This window comes from Arachis ipaensis, chromosome B10 (genome assembly GCF_000816755.2).
Source record: "Arachis ipaensis cultivar K30076 chromosome B10, Araip1.1, whole genome shotgun sequence".
In the NCBI taxonomy this organism is placed as follows: domain Eukaryota; kingdom Viridiplantae; phylum Streptophyta; class Magnoliopsida; order Fabales; family Fabaceae; genus Arachis; species Arachis ipaensis.
Window position 1 is genome coordinate 37,694,731 of NC_029794.2, and position 20,733 is coordinate 37,715,463.

Genomic DNA, 20,733 nt, shown 5'->3' on the forward strand with positions numbered 1-20,733 from the left:
CTTTAGTCATTGTAATATATTTATTATTAACATAATAAGTTTTATTTAGTAATAATTTGACCATATTAATAATAAATATATGTTTTATATTATCGTTACTAACATACATAAAGATAACAATGATCGTTATTATTTATACCCTGATCCAACACTAAGGCTCAGGTCTAGATAAAAGTTCAATTCAAAGATTGGCCTTCACTTGATACGGACCTTCTCTCAAGAAGTCAGATCCAACACAGACTTGCTCTAAGGAAGTTGGAGTAAAGATTAGTTAGCAGATAACCCTTATTCAAATAAGTAACTGCCCCTAAAATCTCTCAACCCACTTCCAGGAGTCATATCTCAACTTTCCTAAGATGAATGGACGGTTATCCACCTTAAAAGGTGGAACTACTCCAACGGTGGTTATTAGTTCACCACTATAAATACACTGACACCCTTCAGGTATCTTTAAGTTACAATACTCCCTAAACTTGCTGAGACCCTTGCTGACTTAGGCATCGAAGTGTCTTTGCAGGTACCATCCCCCATTCCTTCATGCACACAAGTCAGATGGAGGCTCCCAGACGCAAACTTAGTCAGAGGCTCCCTCCTTCATGCAATTGGGCCAACCCAACGAGTCCAGTCCACTAATCTCCAGTTACCCATCGTAACATTGGCGCCGTTGCCGAGGACCCGAGAGATCAACCAGTAATGGTGGATGACTCGCATGAAGATGGCCACACAGCATCTGATTCAGAGCAGGAAAATCAGGATGTTGGAAACAACAACGAGGATATCGACACTCACCAAGGGGTGACCAATCAACATAGAGAAGGCACCTCAGGATTGAAAAACCCGGAGACAAACTCCTCTGAAGGACGCGAGTCAGGAAAGGAGGGACAATCCCACGCAGCTGATTTCATGGGATTGTTCCACGGCCATCAAGGGCACCTGGAACAGTTGGAACAAGTGCTGGAACAACAGCGAGAGGCAGAGAGAAACTTGAGAAACGAGATTGAGCGGCGAAAAGAGCTAGAAGAAAAGCTCTTAAAGTTGGAGTCTGCTCTTAAAAGTCGAAGCTCCCGCAGCGACTGAGAAGATTCTCCCTTAGGAGGAGAAGACCCGTTCAGCGAGGACATTATGAAGGCAAAAGTTCCAAGGAACTTTAAAAGCCCTGATATGGACCTCTACGATGGAACCACCGATCTAAAGCATCATTTGAGCAACTTCAAAAGTCGGATGTATCTGGCCGACGCCTCTGATGCCACTCGCTGTAAGGCTTTCCCGACAACCTTGACGAAAGCAGCGATGAAGTGGTTCGACAGTCTTCCCCCGAGGTCGGTCACCAGTTTCGATGACCTCTCGTGAAAGTTCCTGATGTGATTCTCCATCCAGAAGGACAAAGTGAAGCATGCACCAAGCCTCCTGGGAGTAAAACAGAAGGTCGAGAAACCTTTGAGGGACTACATGGAGAGGTTCAATAAAGCGTGCTTGGAGATTCAAGACCTGCCCACAGAGGCAGTGATTATGGGCCTAGTTAATGGACTTTCAGAAGGTCCCTTCTCCCAGTCCATATTGAAAAGGCATCCGACCTCCCTAAGTGATGTATAGGAGAGAGCTGCGAAGTACATCAACATGGAAGAAAATGCCAGGCTTCAAGAACCAGGCTGGCGACCTGGGCACTCTCAGTCATCAAAAGAGAAAGAGAGAGAGCCCAAGAAAAAAGAGGAGTTCGGCCCTGAGAGGCCCAGGAGATACCACTCCTATACTCCTCTACGAGTTTTCCTAGTTCATGTCTACAGGGAAATTTGTCATACTGAAAGACTACCTCCCGCTAGACCCATCAAAAATAAGGGGGGGGGGGCGTGGCGACTACTATGATTACCATAAGCTATATGGTCACTCAACAAATGGTTGTTACGACCACAAAAATGTGATAGAAAAGCTGGTCAGAGAAGGTCAGCTGGACAGATATCTCATGAAAAGGTCAGACCATCAGGGGAAAAGAAAGCGAGATGATGATGATCGAAGAGATCCACCACCTCAGACTCCGGAAAGACATATACATATGATCTCGGTAGGATTTGATGGAGGTGGCCTCACAAAGTCATCTCGCAAGAGGCATTTGAAGGAAGTCTACCAGGTCGGGGGCGAACCTCCCGACCTCCCAACCATCTCATTTACTAAAGAAGATGGGCAAGGTATTGTTTCTGGATATGATGATCCAGTGGTGATATCCATGATCCTTGCCAACGCCCATCTTCACAGAACCCTGGTGGATCAGGAAAGCTCAGCCGACATCTTATTCAAACTAGCATTCGATAAGCTGAGGTTGGATGAAAATGAGTTAAGAGCTTACCCTGACACCCTATATGGGCTAGGGGACACACCAATAAAGCCACTGGGATTCATACCCCTTCACACAACTTTTGAAAAGGGGGAAAAATCCAAAACTCTGAGCATTGACTTTATAGTCGTCGATGTGGGGTCGGCCTACAATGCCCTAATCGACAGAACTACCCTAAATCGGCTCGGATCAGTGGTATCCACTCCCCACCTTTGCATGAAATTCCCAGCATCAGAGAGAATAGCAACCATTAGGGGAGACCAAAAATTGGCAAAGAAGTGCTACAATGAAAGCTTGAACCTGAGAGGAAAAGGCAAGGAGGTGCACATAATTGAGCTCGGAGGAATCAGAGCTAAAGAAGAGTTGCGACCACAGCCCGGGGGAAAAACTGAGGAGGTACAGGTCGGAGAAGAGAAAGAAAAAAACACCAACGTAGGAGCCAACCTGAAAGAAGATTTGAAGCAGAAGCTTATAAGACTTCTACAAGAGAATTTCGACTCTTCACTTGGAAAGCCTCCAACATGCCAGGGATAGATACCGAGCTCATGTCACATAGACTCTCAGTGTACCCCGGATCGCGACCTGTTCAGCAAAGAAGAAGGAAGCTCGGACCTGAACGAGCCCAAGGGGTGGAAGAACAAGTGCAAGCCCTCCTAGAAGCCGGTTTCATCAAAAAGGTTAAATATCCGGTATGGCTGAAAAATGTGGTAATAGTCAAAAAACAAAACGGCAAGTGGAGGATGTGCGTCGATTACACTGACCTGAACAAGGCGTGTCCCAAAGACCCATATCCACTTCCAAGCATTGATACCCTAGTAGACTCTAGCTCAGGGTATCAGTACTTGTCGTTCATGGATGCATACTCGGGGTACAATCAAATCCCGATGTATAAGCCAGATCAAGAAAAAAATATCATTCATCACGCCTAGGAAAAACTATTGCTATGTGGTTATGCCCTTTGGACTGAAAAATGCTGGAGCCACATATCAAATGCTGATGAACAAGGTGTTTGCGCCTCACCTTGGGGATTGATGGAAGTCTACGTAGACGATATGCTAGTAAAAACCAAGGATAAGGCCGACCTCCTGGCTGACCTTTCGCAAGTTTTCAGCACCATAAGGATGATTGGGATGAGATTAAATCCTACAAAATGCACCTTCGCGGTGGAGGCAGGAAAGTTTCTAGGATTCATGCTTACACAAAGGGGAATTGAAGCAAATCCCGACAAGTGTAAAGCTGTCCTAGAAATGAAAAGCCCGACTTGCTTAAAGGAGGTCCAGCAGCTGAACGGTCGACTTGCCGCCCTCTCCGGATTCTTGGCAGGATCAGCATTAAGATCCCCACCACTCTTCTCTCTACTAAAAAAAGGATGCCAGTTTGAATGGACTCGTGAGTGCGAAGAAGAATTCCAGGAGTTCAAAAGGTTTTTAAGCCAACCTCCCATTCTGACCCGACCTAAAGTTAGGGAAGAACTCGTCCTGTATTTGTCCGTAGCAGACAAAGCTGTAGCATCAGCTCTAATACGGGAAGACGAGGTTGGGCAGCATCCTGTATACTTCACCAGCAAAGTCATACAAGGCCTCGAATTAAGGTATCCAAAACTTGAGAAGTTTGCATACGCCTTAATAGTAGCCTCTCGGAGACTACGACCTTATTTTTAAGCTCATACAATAAAGGGTTCAAATGAAACAACCCACGAAGCATATCCTCCAGAAGATGGATATTGCGGGTAGAATGGTTCAATGGGCAATAGAGCTATCCGAGTTCGACTTAAAGTACGAAACTCGGACAGTAATAAAAGTCTAATGCCTCACCGACTTCGTGGCAGAATATGCAGGAGATCAAGAGGAAGCATCCACTACGTGGGATCTATATGTAGATGGATCCTCAAATAAAATTCAGAAGTAGTGCATGCATAATACTAGTCAACCAAGGGAGAATGCAAATAGAAGTCTCCCTCAAATTTGAATTTTCAGCTTCCAACAATCAGGCAGAGTACGAAGCCGCTTGATTATAGGATTAAAGCTGGCAGAAGAAGTCGGTGCAACAAAAGTAGTCATCTTCAGTGACTCTCAAGTGGTGACCTCCCAAATAAATGGAGAGTATCAGTCTAAAGACCCCAACATGAAGAGGTACTTAGATAAAACCTTGGAATACCTTGGGCGATTCACTGAAACCGAGGTCAAACATATAACTCGAGATCTCAACAGTAGAGTAGACGCCCTTTCCAAGTTGGCTAGTACCAAACCAGGAGGGAACAACAGAAGCCTGATCCAAGAAACTCTCCAAGAACCCTCAGTTACAAAAATGGAGGGCAGACAAGACGTCCTTGAAATATCCGGGTTGGACCTCGGATGGATGAACCCACTAATCGAATATATGAAATTCGACATCCTACCCAAAGAGGAATAAGAGGCCAAGAAAATCTGGAGGGAAGCACAGAACTACACCTTGGTAAAAAATATCCTCTATAAAAGGGGAATATCAACACCATTATTGAAGTGTGTCCCGACCTCAAGGACGATAGAAGTCTTAGAAGAGGTCCATAATGGTATCTACGGAAATCACCTCGGAGCAAGGTCTTTGGCTAGGAAAGTCATCCGAGCTGGGTTCTACTGGCCGACTTTGCAGAAAGATGCCATCGAGTTTGTAAAGAAGTGTCAGCCATGCCAAATGCATGCAAACTTCCACGTTGCTCCCCCCGAGGAGCTCATAAGTATAACTTCTCCATGGCCTTTTGCAAAATGGGGATTGGACCTATTGGGACCATTTTTCCAAGCGCCTGGACAAGTAAAATACTTAATAGTGGGAGTAGACTACTTCACGAAGTGAATCGAAGCAGAATCATTGGCCACCATCACCGCCCAGAGAAGTCAGAAATTCCTCTACAAGAACATTATCACAAGGTACGGGGTATCTTACTCCATCACCACTGATAATGACACTCAGTTCACTAACACAACCTTCAGAAACCTGGTAGCCAGTATGAAGATCAAGCATCAGTTCACCTCAGTAGAACACCCACAAGCAAATAGACAAGCCGAGACAGCCAACAAAGTTATACTGGCAGGATTGAAGAAAAGGTTGCAAGAAGCAAAGGGAGCATGGGCTGAGGAGCTCCCTCAAGTACTATAGGCTTATCAGACTACACCTCTGTCTACCACAGGAGAAACACCCTTCCGACTTGCTTATGGCATAGAAGCCATGATACCAGTTGAAATCAATGAGCAAAGTCCAAGGGTAAACTTCTACGACGAGGTTGGCAACATACAGGGGCACCAAGAAGAACTCAAACTACTCTCCGAAGTCCGAGAACAAGCCCAAATAAGAGAAGTAGCACTAAAGCAAAGGATGACAAATAGATACAACAAAAAAGTCATTCGAAGAAGTTTCACCCCGGACGACTTGGTCTTGATCAGAAACGACATTGGAGTTAATAAATCTGGGGATGGAAAGCTTGTTGCCAACTGGAAAGGGCCATACAAAATTAATGAGGTCTTAGGAAAAAGGCTACTATAAGGTGACCGACTTGAACGACACCGAATTACCCAGATCGTGGCATGCTTGTAATATGAAAGGTACTATAGTTATAAGCGAACTCCATTCTCTGGTGTACTCTTTTCCCAAATTTATGGTTTTTTTTCCCAAAGAAAGGGTTTTCCTAAAGGTGGTTTTTAACGAGGCATCAAAGTGGAGGCTAAGGGGCACCAATTTTTAACCCCTTGGTAGCAAAAAAGTACCTTTGCAAAATATAATAAAGATCTTGTTCCACATCTCTTTATAAATTCCATTTAAGATATTACTATTTTTTTCTATGAAACGCACCGACTTAAACTCGACAAAACGTGAAAATCCCATGAACCGACCTAGTAGGTCATCAGGATAAAACGACGAGGTACAAGTCGGTGTAAAGAGGTTATAAAAGTAGATCATGATAAACTCAGAAATTTATCGACCTATAAGTCGGCAAAACCGAGAAGAATGAAAATGCATCGCGAAAATAACCTAAGTTACAAGCAATTCAGATAGAAAAATTTGAATTCACAAGGAATACAAAAAAGAGAAAAAAGGGAAAATCATAAAAAATCATAAGCATGAGCTGGCTCGAAATCTTTGAAAAATCTAAGTCATTTCAAATAAAGCACAGCCTGCCCAGATAAAAGGTTTTTCCAAGAGACAAGAAAAGATCAAAAGGGTTTTTCACAAAGAACCTAACAAAGAAAAACATAGAAAGCATGCACAAGCTAATTAACCATAAAACCCCTTATCCAAAAAAGGGATTAAAAGCATTTTTGTTTACGGCCATAAAAGGCCAGTAAGAGTCAAGGACAAACCACCATCAACAAACAAAATGTCAAATTGTTTAAATAACAAGGGGGCCCACAGGCCGAGCCCCAATAACCACATGTCAATTAGAAGGAAGATCAGCACTACCGGAAGGAAGATCACCACCACCAGAAGGAGGATCAGCAGAAAGAGAAGTCGGAGCAGCCACAGGAGAAGTTGGAGCAGACTGTTTTGCACCTTGAGAAGGAACCCCAGAAGAGCTCGGAAAATCTCCATCTTGTCGCTCCTCACGAGGAGGAGACTCCAATATCCTCTGTCCCCGAGTCTTCAGGTCAGAATCAGTCTCAGGACGGGGAGGAGAGACAATGGCTCCATCAACTACAATCTTGTCGGGGTCAAGAGGAGAAAGGTCCAAATCGGGAGCAATAACTCCGACTTGCTCCTTAAAGACCCTCCAAGCCTCCTCTGAACCCTCAGCCACCGAGTCCTCTAGATCCTGGAAAGCCTCTCGACATCCTGCCAGCTCCTTCTTCAGGTCGAGATTCTCCCCATAGAGCCTGATATAATTCTGCTCCGCCTTCTCCTTAAGGCCCTCCGCCATGGCACACTGGCCCATCAGCCTCTTCTCCCTCTCTTGGAAATGATCCCTTTCCTCCTTCAGCTCGGCGACCTCTTCCTTAAGCCTCTTCTCTTCCTTTTGATAAAGGAAGATCCTCCTCTCTAACTCCTCAACCTTTTGGGTAGAACTCAAAGAGCTAAGGGGAGTCTTCCCCAAAATATCAAAAAGTTTAGTACATACTCCAGCCGCACGAACACTCACCTGGACCAGTATATTAAGATGGTTTCGAATGGAAACATCATCCATATTTATTCGAGAATGAGGATAAATGTGATTCCGAACGAATTGGGGGTCATTAAACTTAGCCTCCCTTGAAGAGCCAGACTATTAAGTCTTATGCTTCTTCTTCTCTGGTTCAGGGGAAGATCGGGGCGGAAGAGAAGGAAGAGAAGAAACAGAAGAAGAGGATACTATAATAGGACGAGAAGAGGTCACCAAGTTGTGAGGAGGAGGAGGGGGAGGAGGAGGAAGAGTGCCAGCAGCCTTGGCAGTGTCAACTTGGGCTCGAGACCTCTTCTTGGCATCTTGGACCTTCTGGTAGGAGGAACTGAAATTTTTCGTCACCATTTCTATAAAGAGGAAAAATAAGGGTTGCAGATAAGGGATTTCAGAATTCGAAAGAAAACAGAAAAAAGAGAGGGAAAAGTATTTATAAACACACTAGAGGCAGAAGGGTAAAACGACGCAATCATTAAAAACAAAATGCACCGTTACCAACATAACTGTCCCCCCTCCCCAACTCATAAATACAAAACCTCTAAACAGACGCGACGTTTGATTAGACGTGACTGTTGAAAATTTTTTGAATCACGTCGGTTCCCATTTCACGTCGGCTACAGGCCCGAGTTCAAATACTCGAATCCAACTCTTAAGAAAAAGATATTGAACTCGAGTAGGGGCACTGTTCATACCCTGACCCAATACTAAGGCCCGGGTCTAGATAAAAGGCCCAATCCAAAGATTGGCCTCCACTCGACACCGACCTTCTCTCAAGAAGTCGGATCCAGCACAGACTTTCTCTAAGGAAGTCAGAGTAAAGAGTAGCTGGCAGATAACCCTTATTCAAATAAGTAACTGCTCCTAAAATCTCTCAACCCACTTCCAGGAGCCATATCTCAACTTTTCTAAGATGAAGGGACGGTTATCCACCTTAAAAGGTGGAACTACTCCAACGGTGGTTATTGGTTCACCACTATAAATACACTAACACCCTTCAGGTATCTTTAAGTTCCAATACTCTCTAAACTTGCTAAGACCCTTGCTGACTTAGGCATCAGAGTGTCTTTACAGGTACCAACCCCCATTCCTCCATACATACTAGTTGGACGGAGGCTCCCAGATGCAAACTTAGTCAGAGGCTCCCTCTTTCAGGTGATTGCGCCAACCCAATGAGTCCAGTCCACTAATCTCCAGTTACCCATCGTAACAGTTATATAATTACTGTTTTTCTTGTGGTGAAGTTTGTTAGAGTAAGAATCAAAGCAACTTTTTGAATAGTATTGATGGTCGTACACGAATATGTATACAAGGTTTCTTCAGTTGAGTCATAGTCCTTTTGGTAATATGCTAAGTGGGCTGATGAGCGGATAATTTATACCCTTTTTGGCATAGTTTTTACATAGTTTTTAGTATGTTTTAGTTACTTTTTATTATAGTTTTATTAGTTTTTATGCAAAAATCATATTTCTGGACTTTACTATGAGTTTGTGTATTTTTCTGTAATTTCAGGTATTTTCTGACTGAAATTGAGGGACCTGAGCAAAAATATGATCCAGATGCTGAAAAAGGACTACAGATGCTGTTGGATTCTGACCCTCCTACACTCGAAGTGGATTTTCTAAAGCCATATAAACCCAATTGGCACGCTCTTAATTGCGTTGAAAAGTAGACATCTTGGGATTTTCAGAAATATATAATAGTCCATACTTTGCCCGAGATTTGATGGCCCAAACTGGCGTCTAAACGCCCACCAGTGACCCTTTTCTGGAGTAAAACGCCAGAACTGACACCAAAACTGGAGTTAAACGCCCAAACTGGCATCCAAGCTGGCGTTTAACTCCAAGAATGGCCTATGCACGTGAAAGCTTCAATGCTCAGCCCAAGCACACACCAAGTGGGCCCCGGAAGTGGATTTCTGCACTATCTGTACTTAGTTACTTATTTTCTGTAATCCCTAGTAACTAGTTTAGTATAAATAGCACTTTTTACTATTGTATTCGCATCTAGTTTATGCCATTTTTCACATTTGGAGGCTGGCCACACGGCCATGCCTAAACATTTTTCTCTTATGTATTTTCTACGGTGGAGCTTCTACACCCCATAGATTAAGGTGTGGAGCTCTGCTGTTCTATTATTTCTCTTTCAATTCACGCCTACTTATTCTCCAAGATATACTCTCGTACTTAATTTAGTTAAGTCAGAATGAAGGGGTGACCCGTGACAATCACCCAATCTTCGTTACTCGCTTAGCCAATATCCGCGTGCCTGACAGCCACAAAGCGGTCTACATGATGTTCAACGTAGTCATTGGACGACAGCCGGAGTATATTCTCTTGGGTCTCTAAGCCACGATTCGCATCGTCTGTCCTGACAACAGAGCATCCGAATCCGTGATTAGAACCTTCGTGGTATAGGCTAGAACCAATTGGCAGCCATTCTTGAGATCCGGAAAGTCTAAACCTTGTCTGTGGTATTCCGAGTAGGATTTGGGAAGGGATGACTATAACGAGCTTCAAACTTGCGAATGTTGGGCACAGTGACAGTGTGCAAAAGGACAAGGGTCCTATTCCGACGCTAGTGAGAACCGACAGATAATTAGCCGTGTGGTAGCTGTACCTGGTATTTTTCATCCGAGACGAGAAATCCGACAGTTGATTAGCCGTGTAGAGATTGTACCTGGTATTTTTCATCCGAGAGGATCATACAGCTTGCCATGGAAGGGAGTATGCATGGTTGGAAGAAGACAATAGGAAAACAGGGGTTCAGAAGCAACAAAGCATCTCCAAACGCTTATCTGAAATTCGCACCAATGAATTACATAAGTACCTTTATCTTATTTTATTTTATGTTTTATTTATCTTTTAATTATCAAAACTCATAATCATTTGAATCCGCCTGACTGAGATTTACAAGATGACCATAACTTGCTTCAAGCCGACAATCTCCATGGGATCGACCCTTACTCACGTAAGGTATTACTTGGACGACCCAGTGCACTTGCTGGTTAGTTGTGCGGAGTTGTGAAAAGTGTGAATCACAATTTCGTGCACCAAGTTTTTGGCGCCGTTGTCGGGGATTGTTCGAGTTTGGACAACTGACAGTTCATCTTGTTGCTTAGATTAGGTAATTTTATTTTATGTTTAAGCTCTTTATTTTTTTTATTTTTGAAAAATTAAAAAAAAAGGTGTTCAAAAAAATTGTTCTTCAGAATTTTTAAGAATGAATTCTAGAGTTTCTTGAGATATGTTGAAGCCTGGCTGGCTGTTAAGCCATGTCTAATCTTTTGGACCGAGGTTTCCACTTTCAATTATAGAAAGGACATGTCTATATTTGTTATGCTGAAGCTTGGCTGGCTATTTGGCCGTGTCTAATTCTTTTGGACCGAAGCTTTAGACTAAACATGGCATGAATCCTGGAATTCTTATTAAAAATTTTAAATTTCTTTATTTTCTTTTTCCAAAATATTTTCGAAAAATACAAAATTTTTTTTAATAAAACCATAAAAACAAAAAAAAATTTGTGTTTCTTGTTTGAATCTTGTGTCAAATTTTAAGTTTGGTGTCAATTGCATGTCTTTCTTTTTTCTTGAATTTTCAAAAATTTATCATATGTTCTTCTTTGATCTTCAAGTTGTTCCTGATGATTTTCCTTGTTTAATCATTAATTTTTCTTGTTTTGTATCTTTTCTTATTTTTATATGCATTTTTGAATTATTGGTGTCTAAGGATTAAAAATTTTTAAGTTTGGTGTCCTGTATGTGCTTCTTTTCTTAAAAATTTTTCAAAAATATGTTCTAGATGTTCATTATGATCTTCAAAGTATTCTTGGTGTTCATCTTGATATTCAAAGTGTTCTTGCATGCATTTATTGTTTAGATCTTAATTTTTATGTTTTGTTTCATTTTGTTGTTTAATGAAGAATGAGAAAAGCAACAAAATAATATTTGTTTATTAATTCAAAAAAAAAATCAAAAATAATATCTTTCCCTTATTTTACTCATAAATTTCGAAATTTTGGATTGACTTAGTAAAAAATTTTTAAAATTTAGTTGTTTCTTGTTAGTCAAGTCAAAATTTTAAATTAAAAATTCTATCTTTTCAAATCTTTTTTATTTTTCTTTCATTTTTTTTTCAAAAATTCTTCAAAATAATTTTCAAAATCTTTTTCTTAATTTTGTTTCATAATTTCAAAAACTTTACTAACAATTAATGTTTTGATTCAAAAAATTTCAAGTTTGTTACTTTCCTGTTAAGAAAGGTTCAATCTTTAAATTCTAGAATCATATCTTTTAGTTTCTTGTTAGTCAAGTCATCAACTTTAATTTTCAAAATCAAATCTTTTTAAATTTCTTTTTCAAATCTTTTTCAAAATAAATTTCAATCATATCTTTTTCAAAACTTAATTTCAAAATCTTTTTCTAACTTCTTATCTTTTCAAAATTGATTTTCAAATCTTTTTCAATTAACCACTTGACTTGTTTGTTTTAATTTTAAAAAGTTTACTATTTCTTGTCTTTTTCAAAACCACTTAACTACTTTTCTCTCTCATTAATTTCGAAAACAACTAACCACTTTTTCAAAATTTTTTTAATTAACTAATTGTTTTAAATTCTAATTTTATTTTATTTCTTTTCTTAAATTTTGAATTCTAACTAATAATTAAAATAAAAACAAAAATATTTTTCTTTTATTTTTATTAATATTCGAATACTCTCTCTTTCTCATCTCTTTCTATTTATTTTATTTATTTACTAACACTTCTCTTCTACTTATAATTTGAACCCTCTCCCTCTCTCTGTGTTCGAATTCTTCTTCTTCTTCCTTCTTCTATTCTTCTACTCATATAAAGAAATCTCTATACTGTGACATAGAGGATTCCTCTTCTTTTCTGTTCTCTTCTTTTTCATATGAGCAGAAACAAGGATAAGAACATTCTTGTTGAAGCTGATCCTGAACCTGAAAGGACTTTGAAGAGGAAGCTAAGAGAAGCTAAAGCACAAAACTCTAGAGAGGACCTAACAGAAATTTTCGAAAAAGAAGAAGACATGGCAGCCGAAAACAACAACAATGGTGGAGATGCAAGGAAGATGCTTGGTGACTTTACTGCACCAACTTCTGACTTCTATGGAAGAAGCATCTCAATTCCTTCAATTGGAGCAAACAACTTTGAGCTTAAGCCTCAATTAGCTCCTCTAATGCTGCAGAATTGCAAGTTTCATGGACTTCCATTGGAAGATCCTCATCAATTCTTAGCTAAATTCTTGCAAATCTGTAACACTGTTAAGACCAATGGGGTTAATCCCGAGGTCTACAGACTTATGCTTTTTCCCTTTGCTGTAAGAGACAGAGCTAGGATATGGTTGGACTCACAACCTAAAGAAAGCCTGAACTCTTGGGAAAAGTTGGTCAATGCTTTCTTGGCCAAATTCTTTCCACCTCAAAAGTTGAGCAAGCTTAGAGTGGAAGTCCAAACCTTCAGACAGAAGGAAGGTGAATCCCTCTATGAAGCTTGGAAAAGATACAAGCAATTAATCAGAAGGTGTCCTTCTGACATGCTTTCAGAATGCAGCATCTTATGTATATTCTATGATGGTCTATCTGAATTGTCCAAGATGTCATTGGACCACTCTGCTGGTGGATCTCTTCATCTGAAGAAAATGCCTGTAGAAGCCTAGCAACTCATTGAGATAGTTGCAAATAACCATTTCATGTATACTTCTGAAAGAAATCCTGTTAATAATGGGATGACTCAGAAGAAAGGAGTTCTTGAGATTGATACTCTGAATGCCATATTGGCTCAAAATAAAATATTGACTAAGCAAGTCAATATGATTTCTCAGAATCTGATTGGAATGCAAGCTGCATCCGGCGGTGCTAAAGAAGCTTCCTCTGAAGAAGAAGCTTATGACCCTGAGAATCCTGTAATGGAAGAGGTGAATTACATGGGAGAATCCTATGGAAACACCTATAATCCTTCATGGAGGAATCATCCTAATTTCTCATGGAAGGATCAGCAAAAGCCTAATCAAGGCTTCAATAATAATAATGGTGGGAGAAATAGGTTTGGCAATAGCAAACCTTTTCCATCATCTTCTGAGCAACAGACAGAGAATTCTAAGCAGAGCCTCTCTGACTTAGCAACCATAGTCTCTGATCTATCTAAGACCACTCTTAGTTTCATGACTGAAATAAGGTCCTCCATCATAAATTTGGAGGTACAAGTAGGTCAGCTGAGTAAAAGAGTTACTGAAATTCCTCCTAGTACTCTCCCAAGCAATACAGAAGAGAATCCAAAAAGAGAGTGCAAGGCCATAAATATACCCAACATGGCCGAAACTATAGAGGAGGAAGAGGCAGTGATTTTCAATGAGAAAAACCTCAATAGACATCCACTGACCACTAAGGAGTTCCCTATTGAGGAACCAAAAGGATCTGATGCTCATATAGAGACCATAAAGATTCCACTGAACTTACTGTTGCCATTCATGAGCTCTGATGAGTATTCTTCCTCTAAAGAAGATGAAGATATTGTTGAAGAGCAAGTTGCTCAGTATCTAAGAGCAATCATGAAGCTGAATGCCAAGTTATTTGGTAATGAGACTTGGGAGGATGAACCTCTATTGCTCATCAATGAACTGAATGCCTTGGTTCAACTGAAATTACCTCAGAAGAAAGCGGATCCTAGAAAGTTCTTAATACCCTGTACCATAGGCACCATGACCTTTGAGAAGGCTCTGTGTGACCTGGGGTCAGGAATAAACCTCATGCCTCTCTCTGTAATGGAGAAACTAGGGATCTTTGAGGTACAAGCTGCAAGAATCTCACTAGAGATGGCAGACAAATCAATAAAACAGGCTTATGGACTTGTAGAGGATGTCTTAGTAAAAGTTGAAGGCCTGTACATCCCTGCTGACTTCATAATCCTAGACATTGGGAAGGATGAGGATGAATCCATTATCCTTGGAAGACCCTTCCTAGCCACAGCAAGGGCTGTGATTGATGTGGACAGAGGAGAGTTAGTCCTTCAATTGAATGAGGACTACCTTGTGTTTAAGGCTCAAGGATCTTCTTCTGTAACCATGGAGAGGAAGCATGAAAAGCTTCTCTCAACACAGAGTCAAACAGAGCCCCCACATTTAAACTCTAAGTTTGGTGTTGGGAGGCCACCATTAAGCTCTGAGTCTCTGTGAAGCTCTCTAAGAGCTCACTGTCAAGCTATTGACATTAAAGAAGGGCTTATTGGGAGGCAACCCAATGATATTTAATTATATTTATTTTATTTTCCATTGTTATTTTATGTTTTCTTTAGGTTGATGATCATGTGGAGTCATAAAAACAGCTGCAGAATTAAAGAAAAATAAAAAACAGCATAAAAAATAGCATACCCTGGAGGACAGGCTTACTGGCGTTTAAACGCCAGTAAAGATAGCAGAATGGGCCTTTAATGCCCAGTCTGGCAGCATTCTGGGCGTTAAATGCTAGAATGGGCAGCATTCTAGGCGTTTAACGCCAGAAATGGCAGACAGACTGGCGTTTAACGCCAAAAAAGGGTGTTTGATGGGCGTTAAACGCCAGAAATGGGCATCAGCCTGGCGTTTAACGCCAGAAAAGGTAGCAGAGTTGGCGTTAAACACCAGAAATAGCACACAGAGGGCGTTTAAACGCCAGAAAGGTGCAGGGAGCAGAATTCCTTGACACCTCAGGATCTGTGGACCCCACAGGATCCCCACCTAACCCAACTCACTCTCTCTCCTCTTCACACCTCTCCATAACACTCTTCCCTAAATACACTTGACCAATCACATCAATACCTCTTTCCCAAATACCATTCACCTATCAAATCCTACCCTCTTCCCCACAACCTCTTCACCACTCACATCCATCCATCATAAAACCCCACCCACTTCACCATTCAAATTCAAAATATTTCCCTCCCAAACCCAACCTCTAATACACAAATTCCCCCTCTTTCTTGCCCTATAAATACCCCTCCTCACCACCTTCAATTTCACATATCATACACACTTAACCCCCCTTTGGCCGAAACCAACCTTCCCCTCCATCTCCTCCATTTCTTCTTCTTCTACTCCTTTCTTTCTTCTTTTGCTTGAGGACGAGCAAACCTTTTATGTTTGGTGTGGGAAAAAGCTCTGCTTTTTGTTTTTCCATAACTATTAATGGCACCTAAGGCCGGAGAAACCTCTAGAAAGAGGAAAGGGAAGGCAATTACTTTCACCTCCGAGTCATGGGAGATGGAGAGATTCATCTCAAAGGTCCATCAAGACCACTTTTATGAAGTTGTGGCCAAGAAAAAGGTGATCCCCGAGGTCCCCTTCATGCTCAAAAAGAGTGAATATCCAGAGATCCAACGTGAGATTCAAAGAAGAGGTTGGAGAGCTCTCACCAACCCCATCCAACAAGTCAGAATCTTAATGGTTCAAGAATTCTATGCTAATGCATGGATAACTAAGAAACATGATCAAAGTATGAACCCGAACCCAAAGAATTGGCTCACAATGTTTCGGGGAAATTACTTGGATTTCAGTCCGGAAAATGTGAGGTTGGCATTTAACTTGCCAATGATGCAAGGAGATCCTCACCCTTTCACTAGAAGGGTCAACTTTGATCAAAGATTGGACCAAGTCCTTATGGACATTTGTGTGGAAGGAGCTCAATAGAAGAGAGACTCTATAGGCAAACCGGTTCAACTAAGAAGGCTTGACCTCAAACCCATGGCTAGGGGATGGTTGGAGTTTATCCAACGCTCTATCATTCCTACTAGCAACCGGTCTGAAGTTACAATAGACCAGGCTATCATGATCCATAGTATCATGAATGGAGAGGAAGTAGAAGTTCATGAGATCATACCTCTAGAATTCTACAAGGTGGCAGACAAGCCCTCCACTTTGGCAAGGTTAGCCTTCCCTCATCTCATCTGTAACCTATGCAATTCAGCTAGAATTGTCATAGAGGAAGACATCCTCATTGAAGGAAACAAGCCCATCACTAAGAAAAGGATGGAGCAAACAAGAGAGCCCACTCATGGACCTCAACAAGAGCATGAGGAAATTCCTCATCAAGAAATCCCTGAGATGCCTCAAGGGATGCACTTTCCTCCACACAACTATTGGGAGCAACTCAACACTTCTTTAGAAGAATTGAGTTCTAACATGGGACAACTAAGGACGGAGCACCAAGAGCACTCCATTGTCCTCCATGAAATCAGAGAGGACCAAAGAGCCACGAGGGAGGAGCAACAAAGGCAAGGAAGAGATATTGAGGAGCTAAAGCACTCCATAAGATCTTTAAGAGGAAGAACTAGCCGCCATCACTAAGGTGGACCCGTTCTTTAATTTCCTTGTTCTTATTTTTCTATTTTTTGAATTTCATGCTTTATGTTTTGCCTATGTTTGTGTCTTTATTACGTGATCATTAGTGTTTAGTGTCTATGTCTTAAAGCTATGAATGTCCTATGAATCCTTCACCTTTCTTAAATGAAAAAATGTTTTTATTTGCAAAAGAACAAGAAGTACATGATTTTGAAATCTATCTTGAAATTAGTTTAATTATTTTGATGTGGTTGCAATACTTTTTGTTTTCTGAATGAATGCTTGAACAATGCATATTTTTTATAGTGAAGTTTATGAATGTTAAAATTGTTGGCTCTTGAAAGAATAGTGAAAAAAGAGAAATGTTATTGATAATCTAAAAAAATCATATAATTGATTCTTGAAGCAAGAAAAAGCAGTGAAAATTACAAAGCTTGTGAAAAAAATGCGAAAAATAAAAAAAAGAAAGAAAAAGAAGAAAAAGCAAGCAGAAAAAGTCAATAGCCCTTTAAACCAAAAGGCAAGGGTAAAAAGGATCCAAGGCTTTGAGCATTAATGGATAGGAGGGCCCAAAGGAGTAAAATCCTGGCCTAAGCGGCTAAACCAAGCTGTCCCTAACCATGTGCTTGTGGCGTGAAGGTGTCAAGTGAAAAGCTTGAGACTGAGCGGTTAAAGTCATGGTCCAAAGCAAAAAGAGTGTGCTTAAGAGCTCTGAGCACCTCTAACTGGAGACTCTAGCAAAGCTGAGTCACAATCTGAAAAGATTCACCGAGTTATGTGTCTGTGGCATTTATGTATCCGGTGGTAATACTGGAAAACAAAATGATTAGGGTCACGGCCAAGACTCATAAAGTAGCTGTGTTCAAGAATCAACATACTGAACTAGGAGAATCAATAACACTATCTGAATTCTGAGTTCCAATGGAAGCCAATCATTCTGAACTTCAAAGGATAAAGTGAGATGCCAAAACTGTTCAGAAGCAAAAAGCTACTAGTCCCGCTCATCTAATTGAAACTAATCTTCATTGATAATTTTGGAATTTATTGTATATTCTCTTATTTTTATCCTATTTTATTTTTAGTTGCTTGGGGACAAGCAACAAGTTAAGTTTGGTGTTGTGATGACCGGATAACTTATACCCTTTTGGCATTTTTTTTACATAGTTTTTAGTATGTTTTAGTTACTTTTTATTATATTTTTATTAGTTTTTATGCAAAAATCACATTTCGGACTTTACTATGAGTTTGTGTGTTTTTCTATAATTTCAGGTATTTTCTGGCTGAAATTGAGGGACCTGAGCAAAAATCTGATTCAGAGGCTGAAAAATGACTGCAGATGCTGTTTGATTATGACCCTTCTGCACTCGAAGTGGATTTTCTGGAGCTACAGAAGCCTAATTGGCGTGCTCTCAATTGCGTTGGAAAGTAGACATCTTGGGCATTCCATCAATACATAATAGTCCATACTTTTCCCGAGATTTGTTGGCCCAAACTGGTGTCTAAACGCCCACCAGTGACCCTTTTCTGGAGTAAAACGCCAGAACTGACACCAGAACTGGAGTTAAACGCCCAAACTGGCATCCAAGCTAGCGTTTAACTCCAAGAATGGCCTATGCACGTGAAAGCTTCAATGCTCAGCCCAAGCACACACCAAGTAGGCCCCGGAAGTGGATTTCTGCACTATCTGCACTTAGTTACTTATTTTCTGTAATCCCTAGTAACTAGTTTAGTATAAATAGCACTTTTTACTATTGTATTCGCATCTAGTTTATTCCATTTTTCACATTTGGAGGCTGGCCACACGGCCATGCCTAAACCTTTTTCTCTTATGTATTTTCTACGGTGGAGTTTCTACACCCCATAGATTAAGGTGTAGAGCTCTGCTGTTCTTCATGAATTAATGCAAATACTATTATTTCTCTTTCAATTCACGCCTACTTCTTCTTCAAGATATACTTTCGTACTTAATTTAGTTAAGTCAGAATGAAGGGGTGACCCGTGACAATCACCCAATCTTCGTTACTCGCTTAGCCAAGATCCGCGTGCCTGACAACCACAAAGCAGTCTACATGATGTTCAACGTAGTCATTGGACGACAGCTAGAGTATATTCTCTTGGGTCTCTAAGCCACGATTCGCATCGTTTCTCCTGACAACAGAGCATCCAAATTCGTGATTAGAACCTTCGTGGTATAGGCTAGAACCAATTGGCAGCCATTCTTGAGATCCGGAAAGTCTAAACCTTGTCTGTGGTATTCCGAGTAGGATCTGGGAAGGGATGACTGTGACGAGTTTCAAACTTGCGAATGTTGGGCGCAGTGACAGTGTGCAAAAGGACAAGGGTCCTATTCCGACTCTAGTGAGAACCGACAGATGATTAGCCGTGCGGTAGCTGTACCTGGTATTTTTCATCCGAGACGAGAAATTCGACAGTTGATTAGCCATGTAGAGATCGTACCTGGTATTTTTTATCCGAGAGGATCATACAGCTTGCCATGGAAGGGAGTACGCATGGTTGGAAGAAGACAATAGGAAAGCAGGGGTTCAGAAGCAATAAAGCATCTCCAAACGCTTATCTGAAATTCCCACCAATGAATTACATAAGTACCTTTATCTTATTTTATTTTATGTTTTATTTATCTTTTAATTATCAAAACTCATAACCATTTGAATCCGCCTGACTGAGATTTACAAGATGACCATAGCTTGCTTCAAGCCGACAATCTCTGTGGGATCGACCCTTACTCACGTAAGGTATTACTTGGACGACCCAGTGCACTTGCTGGTTAGTTTTGCGGAGCTGTGAAAAGTGTGAATCACAATTTCGTGCACCATGGGCCAACAACTGAATCTTGAGAGAAGATCGAATAGGGTTAGGGGAAATCAAATAAGTTCAATGCACCTTCCAATGATAACACCACTAAGTTCACTCTCTTATTATTCCGTTACAACAGGGAGAAAACACAAAAGCCCATATCTCTCACTCGAAAATTGCAATAAGATCAGTTGGCCCTATAAGCCTATTTCCCAAAAAAATTAGAACAAACACATTTCATAATCTCCACGCGGTTAGCAGTTAAGTATGATCAGCAGCGACAATACCTGCTCCCCTGTCTGCGTCAACCTGCATTGCCAAATTTTTGCCTTTGTGGATTCCCATGTAGCACAGAATAACGAAGCCACATGTCACTATTTCCAACATACACCTCATAATCCATACGTATGGATGTTTGTGTGTATCCATACCAGAGACATTGCCATATAAAATTTGAGTAACAAGCCTTCATTTCAGATGCTTGCTGCTGCTTCTTCCCCTTCGTGCCGCTTCTTCCCCTTTGTGAGGACCTCTTCCTCACCAGGTACCTTATGCTTGCTGCCGCTTCTTCCTCTACCGTCTTCCTCACCAGGTACCTTCCTGTTTCAACGCAATTTCTCGATTTCATCGAAATTTTCTTGAATTTGTGTCGGACGCGGTGCCTTTTCATCAAGAGGATTCTCATTGGCACAAGTTAATCTTCAAGGTTTTATACTTTGGCAATTTCAATTCTGTGAATTTTACAATTAACGTATGTTGATAATGATTATTGTTTTGTTTCGATGTGTGATTTAGTAAATTTTATTTAATCTGCCACCAACTTTGTGGTGCTCGTGTTCCTCAATTTGTTCTGCTGCATCACACTCCTCTTCACGTAAGGATTGGGGTTTAGGGTTTGGCTTGTGGACCCATCTGCTACTGTGCCCCTTTTCAACTCAATTGAAGTTGTAAACTTATTTCTTTTAATTTTCTCTTTTCTCATCATTCAAAGTTTCATCATATGATTCTGTTATTTAGATTAATCATAATACCGTGCTTTCTGTTATTTAGATTTCAAAGGGTTGGATTTTCTGGATGCTTTTTATTGTGAGATCTTTATATATTGATTTAGAAATGATGAAGATGAGTGGACAGATA